Source organism: Frieseomelitta varia, unplaced genomic scaffold (genome assembly GCF_011392965.1).
Source record: "Frieseomelitta varia isolate USP_RPSP 00005682 unplaced genomic scaffold, Fvar_1.2 scaffold_1012, whole genome shotgun sequence".
NCBI lineage: Eukaryota > Metazoa > Arthropoda > Insecta > Hymenoptera > Apidae > Frieseomelitta > Frieseomelitta varia.
In genome coordinates this window covers 47,378-65,813 of record NW_025108654.1, presented here as the reverse complement: position 1 = coordinate 65,813, position 18,436 = coordinate 47,378, and the positions used below count along the sequence as shown (strand labels likewise).

At 37.3% G+C, this 18,436-nt stretch overlaps 1 long non-coding RNA gene across 1 annotated transcript in view; it reads left to right on the top strand.

Moving 5' to 3' along the window:
- Positions 1–1,498: 1,498 nt before the first annotated feature.
- Positions 1,499–18,436, top strand: part of LOC122535368 — a 54,092-nt gene continuing 37,154 nt past the window's right edge. Inside the window, exon 1 of the long non-coding RNA XR_006308158.1 lies at positions 1,499–1,753. This is a non-coding gene — a long non-coding RNA (uncharacterized LOC122535368). The remainder of the gene's footprint in view (positions 1,754–18,436) is intronic.

The window sequence follows — 18,436 nt, the reverse complement described above, 5'->3', positions numbered from 1 at the left end:
TTTAAAGCTAATGAAAATGAAACAGTATTTGTTAAAAATACCTTTTCTACACTAATGAAATTTATTTTTTACCCTAGGTATATTTTACATTTGCAAATATAAAATTGTAAAATTTATGAACGTTATTATTATATAGTTTTAATTGTATTTCTTTGAATGTATATATATATATAGATTAATGTCCTGCTAGTCACTTCTGTAGTCATTCTTATAGTTAATTTCAGTGGATCAATTGTGTGTTCGATCTTTAACTTTACAAGTGCGAATTGTTTTAAAACGTATAACGATTAATCGAAGGTCATGTTTCATGTCTTTAATTTTATAAAACTGGCCTAAATAAACAATGTTGCTTGTATAAATTCACATTGTACAGAGATAATAAAATGGAGTAACTTCCTTTTCCTAAAAACTTTTGTAAAATTCATTGAATTACTTCTTATGAAGAAAAGTTTTTAAATTCGACTAAAATTTATATCGCACGTCGTAATGTATATATAATTTGAGATAATTTTATATATTCCACAAGTTCGCATAATTTTGTATATACCACAAGTTCGTATTGTTAGATATGATATTTCAACGAAGTTACGCAATTAATGTTATAATTGAACTGCTCAATTATTTATTGATTATCAGTTAGTCTTTTTCAGATACCTAACGTAAAATAATATAGTAATATAAATACGTTCTTCATATTTATATTACTATCTCGAATGTCTTTATCCCATATTCGTAACGCTTAAATTTCTGTATCTAGTGAATGCAAAGATGAGACTCTGTTACCTCGTGTTATAGTTTCCCAAAATTTATTGCTATCCGAAAAAGCTTTCCATAAAGTTTTATCTTTGAAATTTTTAAATCGAATAGTGTTTATTGTTTATCCAAGTTCGTAAAACAACGATAGGTGTAGATTGTGCTATAACGTGGTAAATAACACCGAACATTCAAAATTTTATATGAATAGTTCATGTACAAAACTATATTATCGTTTTCAGATAATCTGTAAGAGAAATCAACAGAGAACTAATAAGAAAAGTTATTGAAGAGTGTTCGCAAAGATATACAGTAGGTAATATCACATCAAGTGACCGAGATACGGTTTGTTTGTTACATTTGTTGGAATTGATTTTTATGGAGCGGGTTTTTTACACAGCATATGTCAAATAAACAAATTTAATTAGTATTATAAGTTGCAAATTAAACTACCATTATAGCATCGATATGTAACGAACGGAACACATGGAAGCAAGCCGTATATTTCATTCGTTAGAACACGCATCCATTGATAACCATACGCTTTGACATAGGTTTAATGAAAAAAAGTACTCGAAATTTTCTGAAAATATACCTTGTTTGACAACTTAGAATTAGAGTCCCATTTGTAGCCAGTTAGCGAAGCACTGCTGTACGATCGGTGGGATGGTCACGTGTAAGTATGTGCGTGTAAAACAGGTGGCGCTGATGCTGGAGCCACAACCGAAATCGAGAAAGTCAGTCAGTTGGTCTCGCGCCTTACGCGTGTGCTTGTCGAGTTTTATGTTTGTTCGTTGTATCGGGACGTCGTGTTTCATTGTCACGTATTCATCTCCAAAACGATATTGTCAACGATTTACCGTGACAAGAACAACTTTCCTGCTCCATTCTACGAGCCTGCAACAGCAACTTGCACCTCAACGGAGCAACGCCGGTTCAGGACGATGCCGGAAACGTAAAGGACGCTTTGGAGCGTCTACGAGAGGATGATGCAGAAATGGTGAGTGTAAAATAAATTCTGTTGCTCTTTTTCTGCTTCAAACGTATTTCGATGTTGATAACATCGTATAATTCAATTGGTCATACAAACCTCGTATCGTGTCATTGAGAGGAAATAAAAATTTACAATACATGCGTTCTCTTATGTGAGACCGTAGCAATTCGAATCGGCGAAAGTGTAACTTTACGCGACAGATTCTCAAGTAAAGAAACGTAGTTTACCCGTCTGTAGTTGCCGGACGCTTTCGGAGCATGGTAAATAGTTGTGCGTAGAAAAACGTGCAATTCTAAAAGGTCGCGTGTGTGAACCAGCAAAACAGTGAATTTGAATTCACGTATGAATTTCAAGGCACGATTCTCGCTATAAAACTCTGATCAATTGAAGTTAAATGCACGGAAAGTTACGTAGTACTTTGCAAAAATTCCCCGAACCGTTGTAAATTTATAACATTCTTATAAAAAATTATTAATTGATTAATATTTTTATCAGAGTCGATCAGATTCACGCGAATCATTCGAATTGAAAGCAACGTTTGACAAATTCTTAGTTTCTGTCTTGAGAAATTTGTTTCTCGACGAGACATATCGGGCTCGCACATTCAATCTGTGTTTGCCTATCTGTGATCCTTTGAGCGCGATCCTTTTGACCTTCGGCCTTCCGACTCGGACGAATATGCATATTAGGTATCTCTGTGTACACGTTTAGGGAGTCGTGTATGCACGATGTTCCCGTTTCCTTCGCGAAATATAAAATTCTGCGGTCTCGAATGCATTATTGTCGGCAAAGTAACGTTCTCTCGTCTTCCTTCTACTCTCACTCCTTTTTTTTTTTTCCTTATACGTGCACTTCCGTTTCGAGGTAACTTTGTTTCGAACTAGTTTCTGCCGCCTTTTCCTCTAGACGAACTTTCGACATTGCACCGCGAGAGTTTTCGATTCTCTCTAGTTCAACGAATATCGTTAGTTTTGTTGTTCCGACTTTAATATTTTGACCGTTTCTTGTCTATTCTTGCCTTCCGGTCGAGAAAAGTACACGTATTTGGAGAGAAAACGTAATTGAAATAAATTTAATCTTTAGAAGCTCTTGTTAAGCTCTGAAATCAGATTGATGCTGTTACGGGTGAAATTCTATTCTAAATTTTAAAAATCAATAAAATCAAACCAATGTAATTAAATGTTTTATTAATATTCGATATTGTGCGAAAGGTCTTGCTTAACATGCCGGTAAATAATATTGTCCAAGCAAAATGTTGAATGTGAATTTTCGTCAGAAATCTCGATACATGACTCCAAAATTTCAAAGCTAAAAAAAAGACAGAATGAAATTTCATCTATAATAGCCTTTAATAATTAATATGTTTGTTATGCATTCATTGGAAATGATACGTCAATAATTATACAAGTGTAATTTAGAAGTATTGCGTAGTAATAAAAAGTTATACTTTGAACGATTCAACATCAAGATCGTGAGAGACCTGTTATGTCAATATCTTCCCCTTGCGTTGAGAGAGGGTTTTTTCAGGAGCGATTGTAAATACATATCCGTGTGGTTGTTACGTGCGTAAACGTACTATCGTGCTGCATCGTCGGTGGTTTTGTTGACAGTAGCGTAGACGTTGACCTTTGGCAGCAGAGCAATTTTCTAGGCGTGACGTGGTTTCCCCTCAAGGTAAATCGATTTCGCGCGCTGCTTCGAAATTTAAATTTAAACGCCGAAACGCCGTCGCACCGCCGAAATTCCTCGTTTAGTCTCTGTATTTGAAAAAAATCACTGGGTCACTTGTCAAGTGCAATCGTTGTTAATTTTCGCCCGAACAATCCGAGCATTTCGATTTTCTGAATTTAAGTTCCTTAATCATTGAGATCTAAATCTTTGTGTATTTGAACATTTTAATTTTCAAATTTGAATCTTTAAATTTTGGAGCTTTATACTCTTTCGGGTCTTTATATTCTTCGACGTGAATCTCCAAAGCTATCGCTGGTATGAATTAGCGTCAAATCGAAACTGGTACTCAAAAACTGTTGCGATTTCTGTATCCGTTAAGCTTAACTTATCGAAAGTCCTTGGGATTGTCTTCCTGATCGAGAGACTATCAATCTAACGTTGGCATTATTTCAAAAACAGTTTTTGCTTTTCGCTCGTAAATGGCTGTGCTTAGTCATTTGGCTGCGTGGCGGAAAACGCGATGTCCGAGCATTCAACGTTATATTATAACAAACTCCTTATTATCAAGTTGTACATAATTTTTCAATTTAACAACGAACTTGATTATTTTTCTGTATATTCGTATTTCTTTCTTTCGAGAATAATTGAATAGCTTGTTCTATTTTCTGTCTTCACTCGGCTAATGAAAATCCAATTAGCTTTATTATCCTTTAAGGATGCTTGCCATTTCTGCATACAGTATACAGTTCATTAAATAAACTTTCGTCACATGTGATAATTTTACGAATAGAGAAACTGCTATTCCTTAAGTTGTATTAGTTAAGTTTGTTTAAACAATCGTAAATGTTCTGATATATTTCAACAGCTCGTTGATATATGTTTGCATATTTTTCTTCAACTAAATCATCGAGCAATACTTATCGAACCCTTCGTTTCCCTGTTTCAATATTGTTTTTGCTCTAGGATTATTAAAATTATAGTAGAATCCAGTATCAGAAACTGGAGTGAATGTATGACTAATTTTAGTCAATTTTACGAGAGTTTAAATATGAACTTCATAGGAAACTACGATTTAATAACAATGAAAATATATAAGTTTATGTAGTTAGTTCAAAGGGCTTGAAAATCCACACTATAAAGTTGTATAAAAATTTTACTTTCCCACTTTGAATCTTTTCGTTGTCTTCTGCGAGATTTTTGCGAATGTTCTCAATCTTATTCGTATCGCATTTTTTCCCCTTAAACTGGCAAATTCTCAAGATATGTTTGTTCACGTACATTATTTTTATTTCTCATATGTTTTTATTACTGAGAAATTCTTGGCGTTCCTCAGGGTTGTCCCCTGCCCACTTTTGCATTTCCTGTTTCATTTAAACTCGAGGCTACGATGACAAATTTCCTTTCTAAGAATCTTTAGATTATCAAAGACTATGTAGTAGAATCTCGAAGCAATTATTTTTTATGAACGATGCTTAAGAAACCCTCGAGGATTTGGGGTAGTTGAAAATTTTTGTTCTATGTTAAGGCCATAAAGAACTTTTTAACATTATCCCCTTTTTCCTCGGTTTTTCTTGCTTGTTCCCTTCTATAACACGTTTTCCTCCTTTCTCTGTTTCTCTTCGAGAATATTACCCCATTACCAAGATCAATCTACGTAAGTTTACGTTGACAGTTTCCCATTTTCATCCGTTTTGCACGCATTAAACATGGAAAAATACGACTAGGAACCACGCGGAATCAAGCTAGCGATGTCGATGAAAAGTTCGAAGAATTTCAAATGCTTGCTTCAGTCCTGTTTTCATGGCTGATAGCTTTCGGAAACGTAAGTGTACAGTGCTGCGAATAATTATAAGTTCACAGCAATTTCTGCAAAATTTCATAAATACAGGAATGATTTATGAAAGACAATTATTTTTTATAGCTCGTAGAACATATCATAATTTGAGTACGAATTATTTCTCGTCGCCGATAGAAATTATCGGACAATTTATCATCGAAAATTTTATACAAATTAAAGTAAAGTTCCAAAAAATAATTTTTATTTACGAAAAAAAATGCTTTGGACCTATAATTATTCACAGCACTGTATTCATCAATTTTGGTATCAATCTAAATTCTCAATTTTCTCAATTCTTCGGAAAATCTTTAGAAATCAGAAATCAAATAAAATTCAGAGAACGATTGGATCACGACTTTCGTACTCTACGTTCGACGCGTAGTCGCAAACGAGTTTTTTTTACTTCCATTCATTTAACTCGCGGAAAATATTTTGGAGCGACGCTCCAACCCGATCTGTAACGAGTTTGCTGCGTTGTTGGCGAAATCATTTACATATCGTTTACATTAACCAAGCAATTTGCTAACTGCTGTTAGAATTCCATCAGCATTGGACATCCAGTCGCCATAATCGCTGTTGTTACACGTGAAAATCGTTAATTGTTCCACGCGCTTATCGTAGAAACACTCGCGATTACACCAAGTACCTAGTGCACGCGATTTGTTTGCGTTTGGAGCATCGGCGATGCGAGATACAGAATTCGTAAACCATCATTGTCGCGACGTCTAGGTGTGGAAAATGGAATGTCAAACGTTAATTCGATTATTTCGTTTGCAATTTCAGCGAACGGCTTTTTCACGATTCGTTCGTTTGGAAAAAGTGATATTTCCCAGTGGCCAAGGCTCTCTTGCATAATAATTTACCAACTAGTGGTAATATTAGTGAATCGGCTTCATAGTCGTAGATTTCAATTTTAGAATTTCACGTTAAGTTTGTAATTTGTACATTTTACATCACTAGTTGTGAATGTAAATTTATTGACGCTAGCAATTTATGACTGTTGGTTTCAAAAAAATTTCACCAATGATTTATTAGTTAAGAGGACGCGAGACATCGTTTCTATTTTCAGCAAAGAATTTCCAAACTTTTCTTTCCCTTTTTTTCTTTTTTTTATTGAAACATGAGGCTGAGTAAAATCGTGCTTGGAAATTTATTTGAAATTGCCCGACAGTTTATTTGCGAATCGAAAGGAAACGTTGGCGTTTGTTTGACATTTCTCTCTCAAATCGGATTTAATTTGCGACTCAAGAACGAATCGTCCGCGACTAGACCATCACGTTAACTCGACGCTTCATTTATTTTGAAACAATCCTGTGCCATTGGTAGCGGTTTACTCGAAGAACTCGTACTCGTGCCTATGCTTAATACCTACTGTAATTATTATACCTTGCGTTTGGTATAGAAAAAGTATAATTAAATCTACAAGTAAATCGAGGCATAAAGTTGTTATCCTTCCATTTAAATTGCTGCAGTCGCTCTCTCCTTTCTCTCCGCCCTTCTGTTTTATCTCGTCGATTTGACTGCTCGTTGTTTCGAGGTGTAAGATATTCGCTCCACCAAGTCTTGTTTTTAAAGCAAATATTTCGCGGCACGATCTCGCCTTTACTCGCCGTTCATCGCGATCCCAGAATTCTCTTCCCTGTCTTCTCCCGAGCGTCGAGCTTCGTCGTGACTTACGAGCGTGTTTTTACCGAAAATACGATTCTTTCAGATTTCGCGCTTTCGGTCGTTTGCCAAGAGTTTTGTAATCGGTTCCTGTCGCACGGATTTGCGGCAAGTGCCATTGACATCGAGAATGCCAACCGACCACCTGTAGAAACAAACGCTCGAGCCAAACTATCGTCGTCACCCACCGACTATCGTTGCTAATTATGCGATTGTTTCGCATGCACAAACTGTCAGCCGGCTGCTCTGACCAATTGCAGCTGATTTCCACTCGTTCGCGAATTTCAGCCGAAAGTGTGTGCTCTGAACGTTGATTGAATTATTCTCGATAATCGGAAAATTGATCGCAGTTGTTTGCTAAACGATTAGCGATGGACGATTAATCGAATCGTTCGATCGAACGCCGTGCCGAAAGTAGCGCAGGTCCGTTTTCGGTCAGACAGCGTCTGGTTCTTCGATGCGTTTACTACCTAATCAGCGAGAGAGAATTCTGTCGACACATTCATCGCGATCGATGCGTATCATTCAAATGATTTCGCTGACATACAAATGCTGCATCTCAATTTTTAATTTTAATTTTCACAAATATAATTAATTGGGACTTTCCAATTTTTACGACTTAGCAGCTTCGCTGCATTTTCTCTAAAAATAGCAAGCACATTATTATTTGTAAGATCATCAGTGATAGTAGTTTCACAATAGCAACTAAATATTTTGAAGTCGGAGATGGTAAATTTCATAGCCTTTTGCTGCGATTACGTTTTTATCAGAGCGCATGATGGATTTGTTTTATCTTTATTCTTAATTCGAGCCATTGTTCGACAATAACGTGGAGCCGCTTCGAATTGGTTCGTTTTGCACCGCTATTAAGGTTTTAAACTCCGCTGTACGGATCCGTTCACTTCGTTGAAAGCTTGCCAGACACATTGTTTGCTTGAACTGCAGGAATTGTATCCATTGGTCCGATGAAATCGTTCTATATTTTCACATGTTATCTCGAACGCATGTGGGAACAATCGGACTTGCCGATTGTTCTTAGATCGAGTCCCGTCGGACACGTGTCCCTGTCAGCGCACATGTTTCGCACGAGATCTATCGCCTGCCAAAATTTCGATCACGACGTAAATTTATATTCTTGTAAATTCGGCTGTAAAAATAAAATACAGACTTATTTCGCTCTGACGACGAGCGAACGGGGAGAAATGTGAACATTTCAATTTTTACTTACTAATTTGTATCGTGTCTTTAAGTTTCAAATAATAAATATTAGCTTAACGTATAACGTTCAGAGTTTGTAGTTAACACATTTCAAATATCAAACGAATATTAAACGAATCGACACGTGTTACTACGATAGCGAACGTTTTTTGTTCTTTTTTTTTTCTCTTTTTTAAAGCTTTCAGTTCGATTAACACGAAATTCATTCGTTTGGTTAACCGATACAGGTATTTCCTAGCTCGTCGTTGTTGTCGTTGTCATTTTCAAGAGAAATCAGTGTCGGCGGTGAATACTTTGAACGCTGCAACTACAATTCGTCGAACTTTTTTAACGTTCGAAAACCCGATAGAAATTGTTATCGAAACTGGCAACGTGCTTTCTGTTACTCATTTATTGCGGAAGTTTGTCTCGTAATATTTCGGAAGTAGTTGGTTGCAATTACATTCGCGGGTGGCACAATCCGCGCTTTCTATTCCCACCGTTTCTTCTGGCGATTTCAATCGCCTATTGCCAACATATTAATACAACATATTAATGTTGATGGCATCGCGTTCCACGCATCGTCTCCCTTCTGTTCACAATTTCCATGTACCACACACATCTTGTACGTGTTATCAGGTAACATTCTGGATTGGTCATTCAATAATTCGTTGATTGAGATATTAAAATTCAATGTCAGGAACAGTCAGATATTTATGCTCATCACTCGTCAATCTACGAGTAGGGGGCAGAATTATTTTTACGAAACACAGTTGCGCAGAACGTTTGAAATTTGTTTAGCAATCTTCTCAGAAAATGCATAAAAACCCCTCGTCTCTCGTACGAGACATCGTAACCGACACGATTCAAAAGAGAAACGAATTTTACAATTGTTCAGTCGTAGTCGCGAAGAGTTGAACGCTTGTCTATGGAAATTTCTCAGATAATTGCGTTTCTGCGTTGCCGTTAACGATCAGAATCACGACAATCAATCCACGCGACACACGTGCAGCAACAGTCCTTTCACTCGTGAAATATCGTTCCACCGTTGCGCGAAACGATAAAGCTTTGATTTATACAAGTGTTTCAGTCGCTTTAATCACTTTAATCGCGCCGCGATCGAATGTCGTCCTCTGTCGCTATCTTTCCAACAAGTTAATCGCGGCGATGTTCGCAAAACCTGATCGATCCTACCGCCCCTCCCCTGTCTGAGCCTAATTGTAAATCAAACGAAAGCTGCTTCGCTCGCATTTGTATGCCGCGCGAGTCGGGACACAATCGAATGGTGGTATTTAAATTACGCGTCCACGAAACCCGGCGAAAATATATCGTGTTTTATTGATTCGATGTTGCCGCCCGATTGTACGCCGTCGATCGGCCATATTCGATTCCCATTAGGCTGGAAAGTACTCGATCGTCGGCCGTTTAATCGCAATCGACAATGTGAATAATGTATACCGCGAATGAAACACATCGTACCGCGATTATGTTAATTTCGAACTTCACGCGCGGCTCCCTTCTGTCTTGGATCAAGATCGACGTGTGTTGCGAAAAGATTAATATTTCAATAGTGATACGATTCGGTGGGACATCGCTGCAATTGTTCAAGAAAATGTAACGCAATTTTAATATTTAATCTTTAATAATTGTACGTGTATACAATTTATGCAATTATACACTTGTACAATTGCCTATATACTATTGCAACTATACTTGCACAATTTGACGTTTAATTCAGAAGCATTGCAATTCGTCCGACTCGTTCGATAGCTCGCGTATCCATCTTTTTTTTCTATTTTTTCTTTTTTATGTTTAGTAATTTTTGAAAAGTTTTTTTGTTTTGTCGTTCATCTGGCGGAATTTGCGGAGGAGAAGTCTCCAAAAATCTGCATCTCCTCCTCTACGTGACTTCCGTCTTTACTTCCGAGTGTCATTTATAGTCTTCAGATAGCATTCTCATCCCTTCTAAGGTCCTAAAAGGTCCTTTATGTTTTTTTCCTTTAACATGAATCTTATTGTACCGGCGACTGATCATTTACAAAAAAAGATCAACTCGTCGGAGAAAGCTGGTGATCTCTTTCCGAAATCGACGCACCCTTACGTAGATTCCACTCCGATGGATTGACGTCGGAATAATAAGGAAATGAATAAAGGAAAGACGTCGTTGGAAATATTGTCGATCTCAATATAACCGTAACTCACCGATTACGTTCTATCACCATAACGCGTCTCGTGCCATCGACGTCCCTTGTACGCCGATATCTTGTAACTCGTTGACACACAGCTTCTCTCTTCCGGGCGAATCTCTCGCCAAGCGGCAACGACCACCACGGTCCACTTGTATCCATTTCTTGGTGGCTCTCGGTAGTCCACGGCAGTTCGATATCCATCGCGTCCAATTCCCGATGCAAAACGATCAATCGAGAGATTTCCGGAAGCATTCGGGGCGAAGAAAATTGCTCGCTCACGCTCGAGCTAAGTAGAATAAACAGGGATTCCCCGAGTTGGCGGCAAAGACCGTGACGAGGTCTACTTCGGTCAGCGCGGGGGAGGCGCTGCTATGTTTCGAGATATCTGCATAAAAGGCAGAGAGCCTTGCAATCGAGGTTGAAACGTCGCGTCGCTGCCGCTGGGGTGGAGTGGCACGGTCTGAGTGGCCACTTAAAATCTTACGGTGACGGGACACCTTCGCAAATCGAATGAAATCAACCCTTCGAGTGCCTCGTGACTGAGGGAATTTTTGAAAAGCCGTAGACGCCGGCACCAGTAGTCGTTGCACGTTCCCGTTGCGATTTTCAAGTTGGAGTCAACAAGAACGTGCGATCTTTATCCATTTTTCGTTTTCACCGATTTGTATCATTTATCGGAATATGCATTTTATTGTGTAACTCGTAAGAAGAGGTAAAGAATTTCAGCGAGGAAAAAAAGAAAATGATGCAGTTAAGAAAAGCAAATCTTTCAAAAAGTCAGTTTGAGATGGAAAATTTATTATATTTTATTATTATACATTTAGAGTTTATTATAAATTATTATATATTGTATATTATTTAAAATTTATTATGTATTATTCATTACTATTCGATACTAAATTTGATCTCTAAGTTTCGGTATTCTTTTCCTCAAATCCTCTCAAATTCATTCAGTTTTTAACATAGTTTTTCAAATTGGGAACCAAATTTTTTCTTCGTCAAATTGAATCTTTTATTGATCTCCGAGAACTTTTGTTTGTTCTAATCAGTAAGATGTTAATTCCAAGCATCGTCGTTCAATAAGAGATGAGATGTTGACGCAACAAATAATTTATCACAAATACTCTTTGAATATTTCAATCGTCCTTGCGAATTTCTCTCGAGGAGGGAGCAGCCTCCAATGAATAAAAGTCGATGATATATTATTCGAATTAATAGTTATTGGATACAGCCTTAATCTTATCGATGACCGTGCTAATTGTAAACTGTTTTAAATGCATCCCGCTCACGCTACTTGAAAATGTTAATTCTACAAGATCCGCGTCGGTTATGTTAATCATGTAACGGCCCTCGGATCGTGTCTGCGGGAATTCCCCGTTTCAAACTCTTTTCTCACCCGGCATCCGATCAAGCGTTAAATTCCGTTTAAACGTAAACGTACTTAATTGTCTCTTCCTCAAGTAACTATGTTTCGCAGCTCGAGTTGTTCGTAACGTCGTTACTTTCTTACATGAAAAGTATATGCAAATTATTCAGCCGCGACCTGCAAACATTGTGTTTACACGTTTAGGAGAAATTCTAGAAGAAGTTTAAAGAAAGAAGAGTTCTAAATGTCGCCAAGAACGTGTCGCTCTAATTTTTCGTAGTTTTCGTGTAAAAATTTTAAAAAAATTGTGAAATTTGAAGAAAGATTCACTGTACTTTGTTATTTGATCCATGAAATAGTTGGCAAACACTTCGAGATTAAAATGACGAAATTAACACATTGTTGGCCGTTGTCATAAGACATATAAAAACGAGCAGATATAGTGAGAAATACATTGCTTCCTATTCGAAAATTAAATTCAAAGAAGCACAGAAAATTAGACACGAAGGTTGCAAAAAATATAGATCTAAAAAAGCAGAAAAATATCAAGGATTGCCATAAACCAAGTTACAGACTACTTTTAATATTGGACATATGTACGTGTTTACATTAAGAGTGTAGTAATGAAAGAAATGAAAAAAACACAGAGAATTAGATGCAGAAGCTATGGAACTGATATTTACATAAACAAAAGAATTCTCATTCTCGTATGCTTAACAGAATAACTAAAATTCAAAGTTTTATCAATATATCATCAAAATTAATTAAAAAATATATTAAATAGAATATACAAATTTGACAAATTTCTTTGAAAACTCTGTTTTAACAAAACAGTGATTAAACATGAAATATATCATGTTGTGTATTATTGGGAAGGAATACTTTTTACAAAATATATTTATATCAAATTTCATTGTAACATCTTTTACGAGTCAAAAGTTATTCAAAAATGTCGCGTGAATTCTCGATCCAGCCGTCAAAGTGTTGGCATACTCGAAATTTTCTAACAGAACACACAGTTTTCTATCTGGCGAAAGTACATACGTAATTAACGATCATACGGTATTTAACGCGATTCCTCAGATTAGGCTAAAGTAAAGACATGTCCCCCAAGCACGATGTAAGCAACGTTTATGAAAAAAATCTTCGTCAGTTAATAAACCTGTATCGCAGAGCGAAGTTTTTCATGAAATCTTTGCACCGAAGTATTCGCGAAATTTAATGAAATTCACTTGGGAGGGGAAGATTTATCGATACAGTTAATCTCGACGGGAAGATATCTGGCGATCTTCATCGATGCTCGACAGTTTTCCACAGTCAGATCCTTCTGTCTTCTAACTTTAAATTAATTAATTCCTCACAAGTGATTTACGATGTCTGTTGTCCTCTTGAATTATCCCCTTTCTTGTTACGCTTCGCGACAAAATTTTCAACCCCCTCAGTTTGGCATAATAATTGGAGCGCAAGTAATTGCCTTGCATACCAACTCTATAAATCAGGAGACAAAGGTTCCTCCAAATTTGAAATTTAATTATATCTTGTAACTTGTCGAATCGCTAGTACAAGTTACAAAAACGAAGATTCGAGTCGATCAGTTTTTACGATATCTAAGAAGTTTCAATTATTATATCTAACTTGTTCGATAATTCAAAGTCATCCAGTGAGAAACTCCAGTGAGATTCAACTCAACCCTCTTTGTCTCTAAAATCCATCGGTTGTTTCACCGCAAGCTCGTCCTAATTTTCCCTATCCTTTCCACTCGTTAGCTCGCGCGTGTACAATATTTTCAACGAAGTGTACATCGGAGAGATAAGAATTTTCTTCTATCGGCGGTAAACGAGACGAAACGGCGGAAAGCGATTCGCAACGCACAAACCTGTCAGCGCACAGGCCTGTTAATTCTATGTCAGAGATTCGAGGTAATCGAGGCGTAACGGTATAATTCGATCGGTCGAGCAACACGAGGGAACGGGGCCGTTGTCTGTCATACACCGGTTACTGTTAATGCAATCGTTGCCGGAGTTTGATCCACGATAGGTCGCGTCGCTTTAACGAGCTCCCAGTATCGAGTAACGAAACTTCCATGGGGATTTAGGTTGAGGATGTGAGGCGACCTGGGCCGGGCGTTCTCCCGCTAATAACGCTACTCCGATGTCATATTTCGCGTCGCTTGACACCGGGTTCGATCGCATCGGGACCTCGTGTCCCGACCCACGACACGTTATATCGCGAGAGACGTTATATTGCGTAATCGGACGTTATTGCGAAAAAATGTCGCCATCTCGCGTGGACGTCGCCGACGATCTTATCGGTTCGAAACGTTGGAGGAATCTGCTTCTCTTTCTCTTTTTTAACTCTTATATAGTTATGACCGACTTGTTACAATTATAAAAGCTTCTCTCACAAATTGCACACGAAGGAAGGTATTTATCTATTTTCTTACGTATAAATCAGACCTGGGCTATAAATTTCTATCGAGTGATAATTTGAGATAATGTTCTTTAGCACTTGGCAAGTGATGGATTTCAATTAATCGTGTGTAGCTCATCTTCAGGTCAAGTCGAAGGGATTCGAAGCTGTGCGAGTAATTGGGAAAACGATGAATTGAAAAATCGATTACTTAAGAAGATAATATTCATTTGATAATTGAAAGTTTCTCTTTAAAATAACATTCAGAAATAAATGAAACCAAAATATTCGAAAGAAGAGAAAAATAATCAATGAAAATCAAAATGAAAATCGAAATAATTTACAAGTGCGTCTTGTCATGGCAGAAAATTTTAATAGAAACTCGTTCCTCGAACATTTGGCCCGTTGATGAACAAAATTTGGAGAAATCTTTTAAAGTTGCGAATGAGAACAGTCGGGAGGAGAGTATTGTATTTTACAAATGTGGTCATGGAGTATATTTAAATTCCTTCTATTGTCGTAAATATAAACGTTGGACGTTATACCTTGAGAAAGTTATTTCTATCAAAATCAAATGACAAATAAAGATTCTGGCAAATAGTAAATAATTTACTTCACGAAATAACAAATAAACCATTCAATTGAGAATAAATTAATTCAGCTGTTAAATAATAATAATAAATTAACTTAATAGTAATAGTAATAATAATAATAATAAATAATAATTGATCAACTTAATAATATAATTTCGTTATTTTATATCGAATTAATTCTGAAATGACTTTAAGAAAGTAATTTGAAAATTTTTCAAAGCACCCAAAGGTCTGTTATAAATTATCAATTGAAACGTATTTCAAAATCGTAAAATTCACGATTCTCGTTCTCAGAGAATCTCCTTGGCAGAAAGCTTCTCAACAAGCCGATATATAATTCCCACTGATCCGCCAGGGTAACGTCAATTTTAAAACGAGTAGTTTCCCTTTTTTCCCTGCTTGCCTTTCCTTTCTCTTCTTTCCATATTAATATAGCAGAGTTGTACAGAGTTGCGTGGGAGGTAATCGCGTGATCGAAGGTTACCGAAGGTGCTAGTTACTTATTCAATCAATGAACATTCTTGTCGATGTAACAGCGTGACTTAAAGCTCGTTACAAAGTTCCTTCCTATATCATATTCGTGATGGCCTTACGCGAAGTTTGATTGCTCTGGGAAGTTCCTGCCCGATCTGCCAAGCATACTTTGCGTCTCGTGTGATATCGGGCTTATTGTTAGACAGGTAACGACAGTCTTCCAGAACTTCGACAGAGTTCACATCGATTCTTTCCAACTTCGATTTCTGAACACGTTCGAGAAAGAACCGAGGTGTTCCGAAACGTGAGCGGTTAGAACGTCGAACGAAAAATGTCGCGCACTTGATCTCGAGTCGTATCAGGAAGTCGCAAGATCATCGCCGAAAGCGCAAGATTTCGATGACCACGGTCTAATCTGATAGAAATTCGTACTACTATTGGAGAACGTAGACTTCGTGAGAGTTCACGAGCAAACTGCAGGTTTAATATTTAATTGTACTAGATAATATTTCACGAAAGAAGTACATAGCTTGTGAGCGTAAAACTTGGATTATAATTGTGCGAAAACTTTGCTTTCCTTACACATGTCGAAGTGTTAATCACCTATTTTCATGAGATTTGGTGTAAATGTAGTTTTTGAAACAGTATTTGACCCGTATTTTCTTTCTTCTTTTTTGTCGGCAATCGTTAACGTTGAAGGAGTGAAAATTAAAACCTTAGAAAGTTGGGGGTGCGGAACATATTTTGTCAAATATCTCGGTAATGATTAAAGATACAGTTTTAGTGAAAAGCGATGAAATTAGTGTTTTTTTAAACGATTTCTTCGAACGAAAAAATCATTTGTTGAAGCCGTGTATTTTTTATTAGTTTTTTTAACAAGTAAAGAACGTTAATAAACGTTTTTTAATAAACGAATGCCTGTTTGTGCAAACTAGATATTCAAACACAAATTATAGATAAAATGGAATCTCGATTTTTGTATTACAAAAGAATTCTTCATTATTTGCAAAGCAGGATGTATACTAGAATTGTTCTCTGTTCGTAAATATGTTGGTTGGATACGTTGAATTGTAGGATACGTTGGCTGTCCGAGTCGTTGCTAATAACAAAGGATCTCGGAACTTTCGCCGACTTGAAATGCAGCCAAAAATTTAATCCGAGCGAGTTTCAGAGGCGAAAACGTCTCCTGCGAAACTCGTCTCCCGAAGCAATTAAGAATGCAGAGGAGTCTCGAGAATCTCTCAGCTCGACTGTGAAAGTAAATCGTAGAATTGAACGATTGTAAAACACGCGCCCCCTCGTCCACGGTTCTTGAAGCGTCGTTTCACGAGTTTTGAAATTAAATTGTCAGATTACAAATTTTCAGCAAAACAAAAATTTGCCACGCGTGTGCACGTGTTATTTATAGCGTAATGACGAACGCCAAGAGACAAACTGAGTGAGAATTCTCTCGGATAGGAGAGTGATTTCAACGTGTCCGGGTTTGTTACGAGCCAGCGCTTTTGAAATTTCGCTTCTGGCCATGCCGCGGTTGTCTCGTCGCCGCGGTTGTTGAGCAAAAATCGGAAAATCCTTTCGCCGGCGCCGGCCATGACTCCTTCGCCATTTTTATCGCCTGCCCGTTTCCTGGAACGCCACTTAGTTTCCTTGACTTTTGTGCCTCGCCTAGTATTTCGGCCTTTTAACAGCGTGCCTTCCATAGTAAACCGCGTGCCTGCGTTAACAGAGCGTCGCACGCGCGCGCCAGTTCCATTAAATTTGCATGCCGTATTCATGAATTCTAGCTCTGCATTCCGCCGCTCTCTAATTATCTTAAACAGCGAGTTTGAAATGTACGAAATGGACGGGAAATTATGTGTAGAAAAGAAAAACAAAATTTTAAACTAGCCACGTAGTTTATAATAATAAATAATATCTCGGTAATTAAGGAAAACCGTAAGTAAGTCCAAACATGGCAATGATAAATAAAGAGACGTTAAGACTTTTTCTAGACTTGCAAAAATCTCAACCTTAAAACTTCTGTCTTCATACGTATGTATGTACTTCACGCACACGTGAAGAATGAAATTGGCTGGTTGAAAACACAACTAACAACGCTCGTCGGAAAAAAAAAACGAAATTACCCTTCGAACAATCCAACATAATATCTGAACAGACGTTTAGAGTGAAAGCTGTAACAACAATGTAAAGAAGATATTTTTGAAGACAGTGTTGAATTCACATAAACTAGACTTCTCACGAATGTTCAAAAAAATGGTGGGCGATATTATTTTTCCAGAGATTGAAACTATTTAGGCATCATTAACTCTTGTATATTATACTTGTTCTAACGAACTCGCAATGCACGTTGACCATTGCTTTAAATTTAAACGATATCACGATATTAGAAAGATACAATCAGCAAAGTTTCGTGTTCAAATACCATTTGAATGATTATTTCTAGTGCTGTATAATTTTATTTGAAGCAATGCTTCGTAAATAAATTATCGGTGGATGATGAGTAAAAAAGGGGAAAGGGTTAAGATTAGAAACAGTCAGAAGTCTGGTGTTTTTTCGCTACGACACACTGCCTCGCTCTTAAACAGCGCAGAAAGAAAGAAATTCTCGCACAATAATTTCACTTGAATTTATACGCGAGTTCAAAAACACCCGAATACAGAGGTAATACAGAGTAATGTCAACCTTTGCTAGGTCGTAAAATTTTTATAGTATCGAGTGACGCGTTCAAGTGGCAATAAAGTCACCGACAGTTTCGTGGAAATTAGGCCAGAGAATAGCTCGACTTTTACGAGCCTTTGAGACCCGTTGCGGAAGGCACGATCAAATCGGGAAGCGACGGGAGATGTCTAAAATCCAACGATCCTAGAGGGGACGAGTCAATCGAACAGAGCCTCGAATGATAATGAGCGTCAGCTGGTTCACGACTGCCTCCATTCTCAATAATTTCTACTGTTTGAAATTTTATCATTCCTCTTACGTCGTTGCAACACCACACCTTATCAGCAATTATAAAAAACTTTATAATTTTAGCTGTTAGTTGTTGGTGGTGGTCAACGATTACTCACCTTTAGGAACAAGCTCAGGAATGTCGCCACTTATTTTGACTGTTTCCTATTGTTTTTCTGTTGTTCCTATTGTTTTTCTGTGGTACTATACTCGGGGTGTCTTTTCTCTTGCTACGCCAACTCCACGTGTTCACTCGCATTTCTTCTTCTGACCAAACAACTTGTAAAGGATGTTTCACGTAAAGTCTCTCAATAAATACAGCGTGTTTCGTAACCTGTGAGA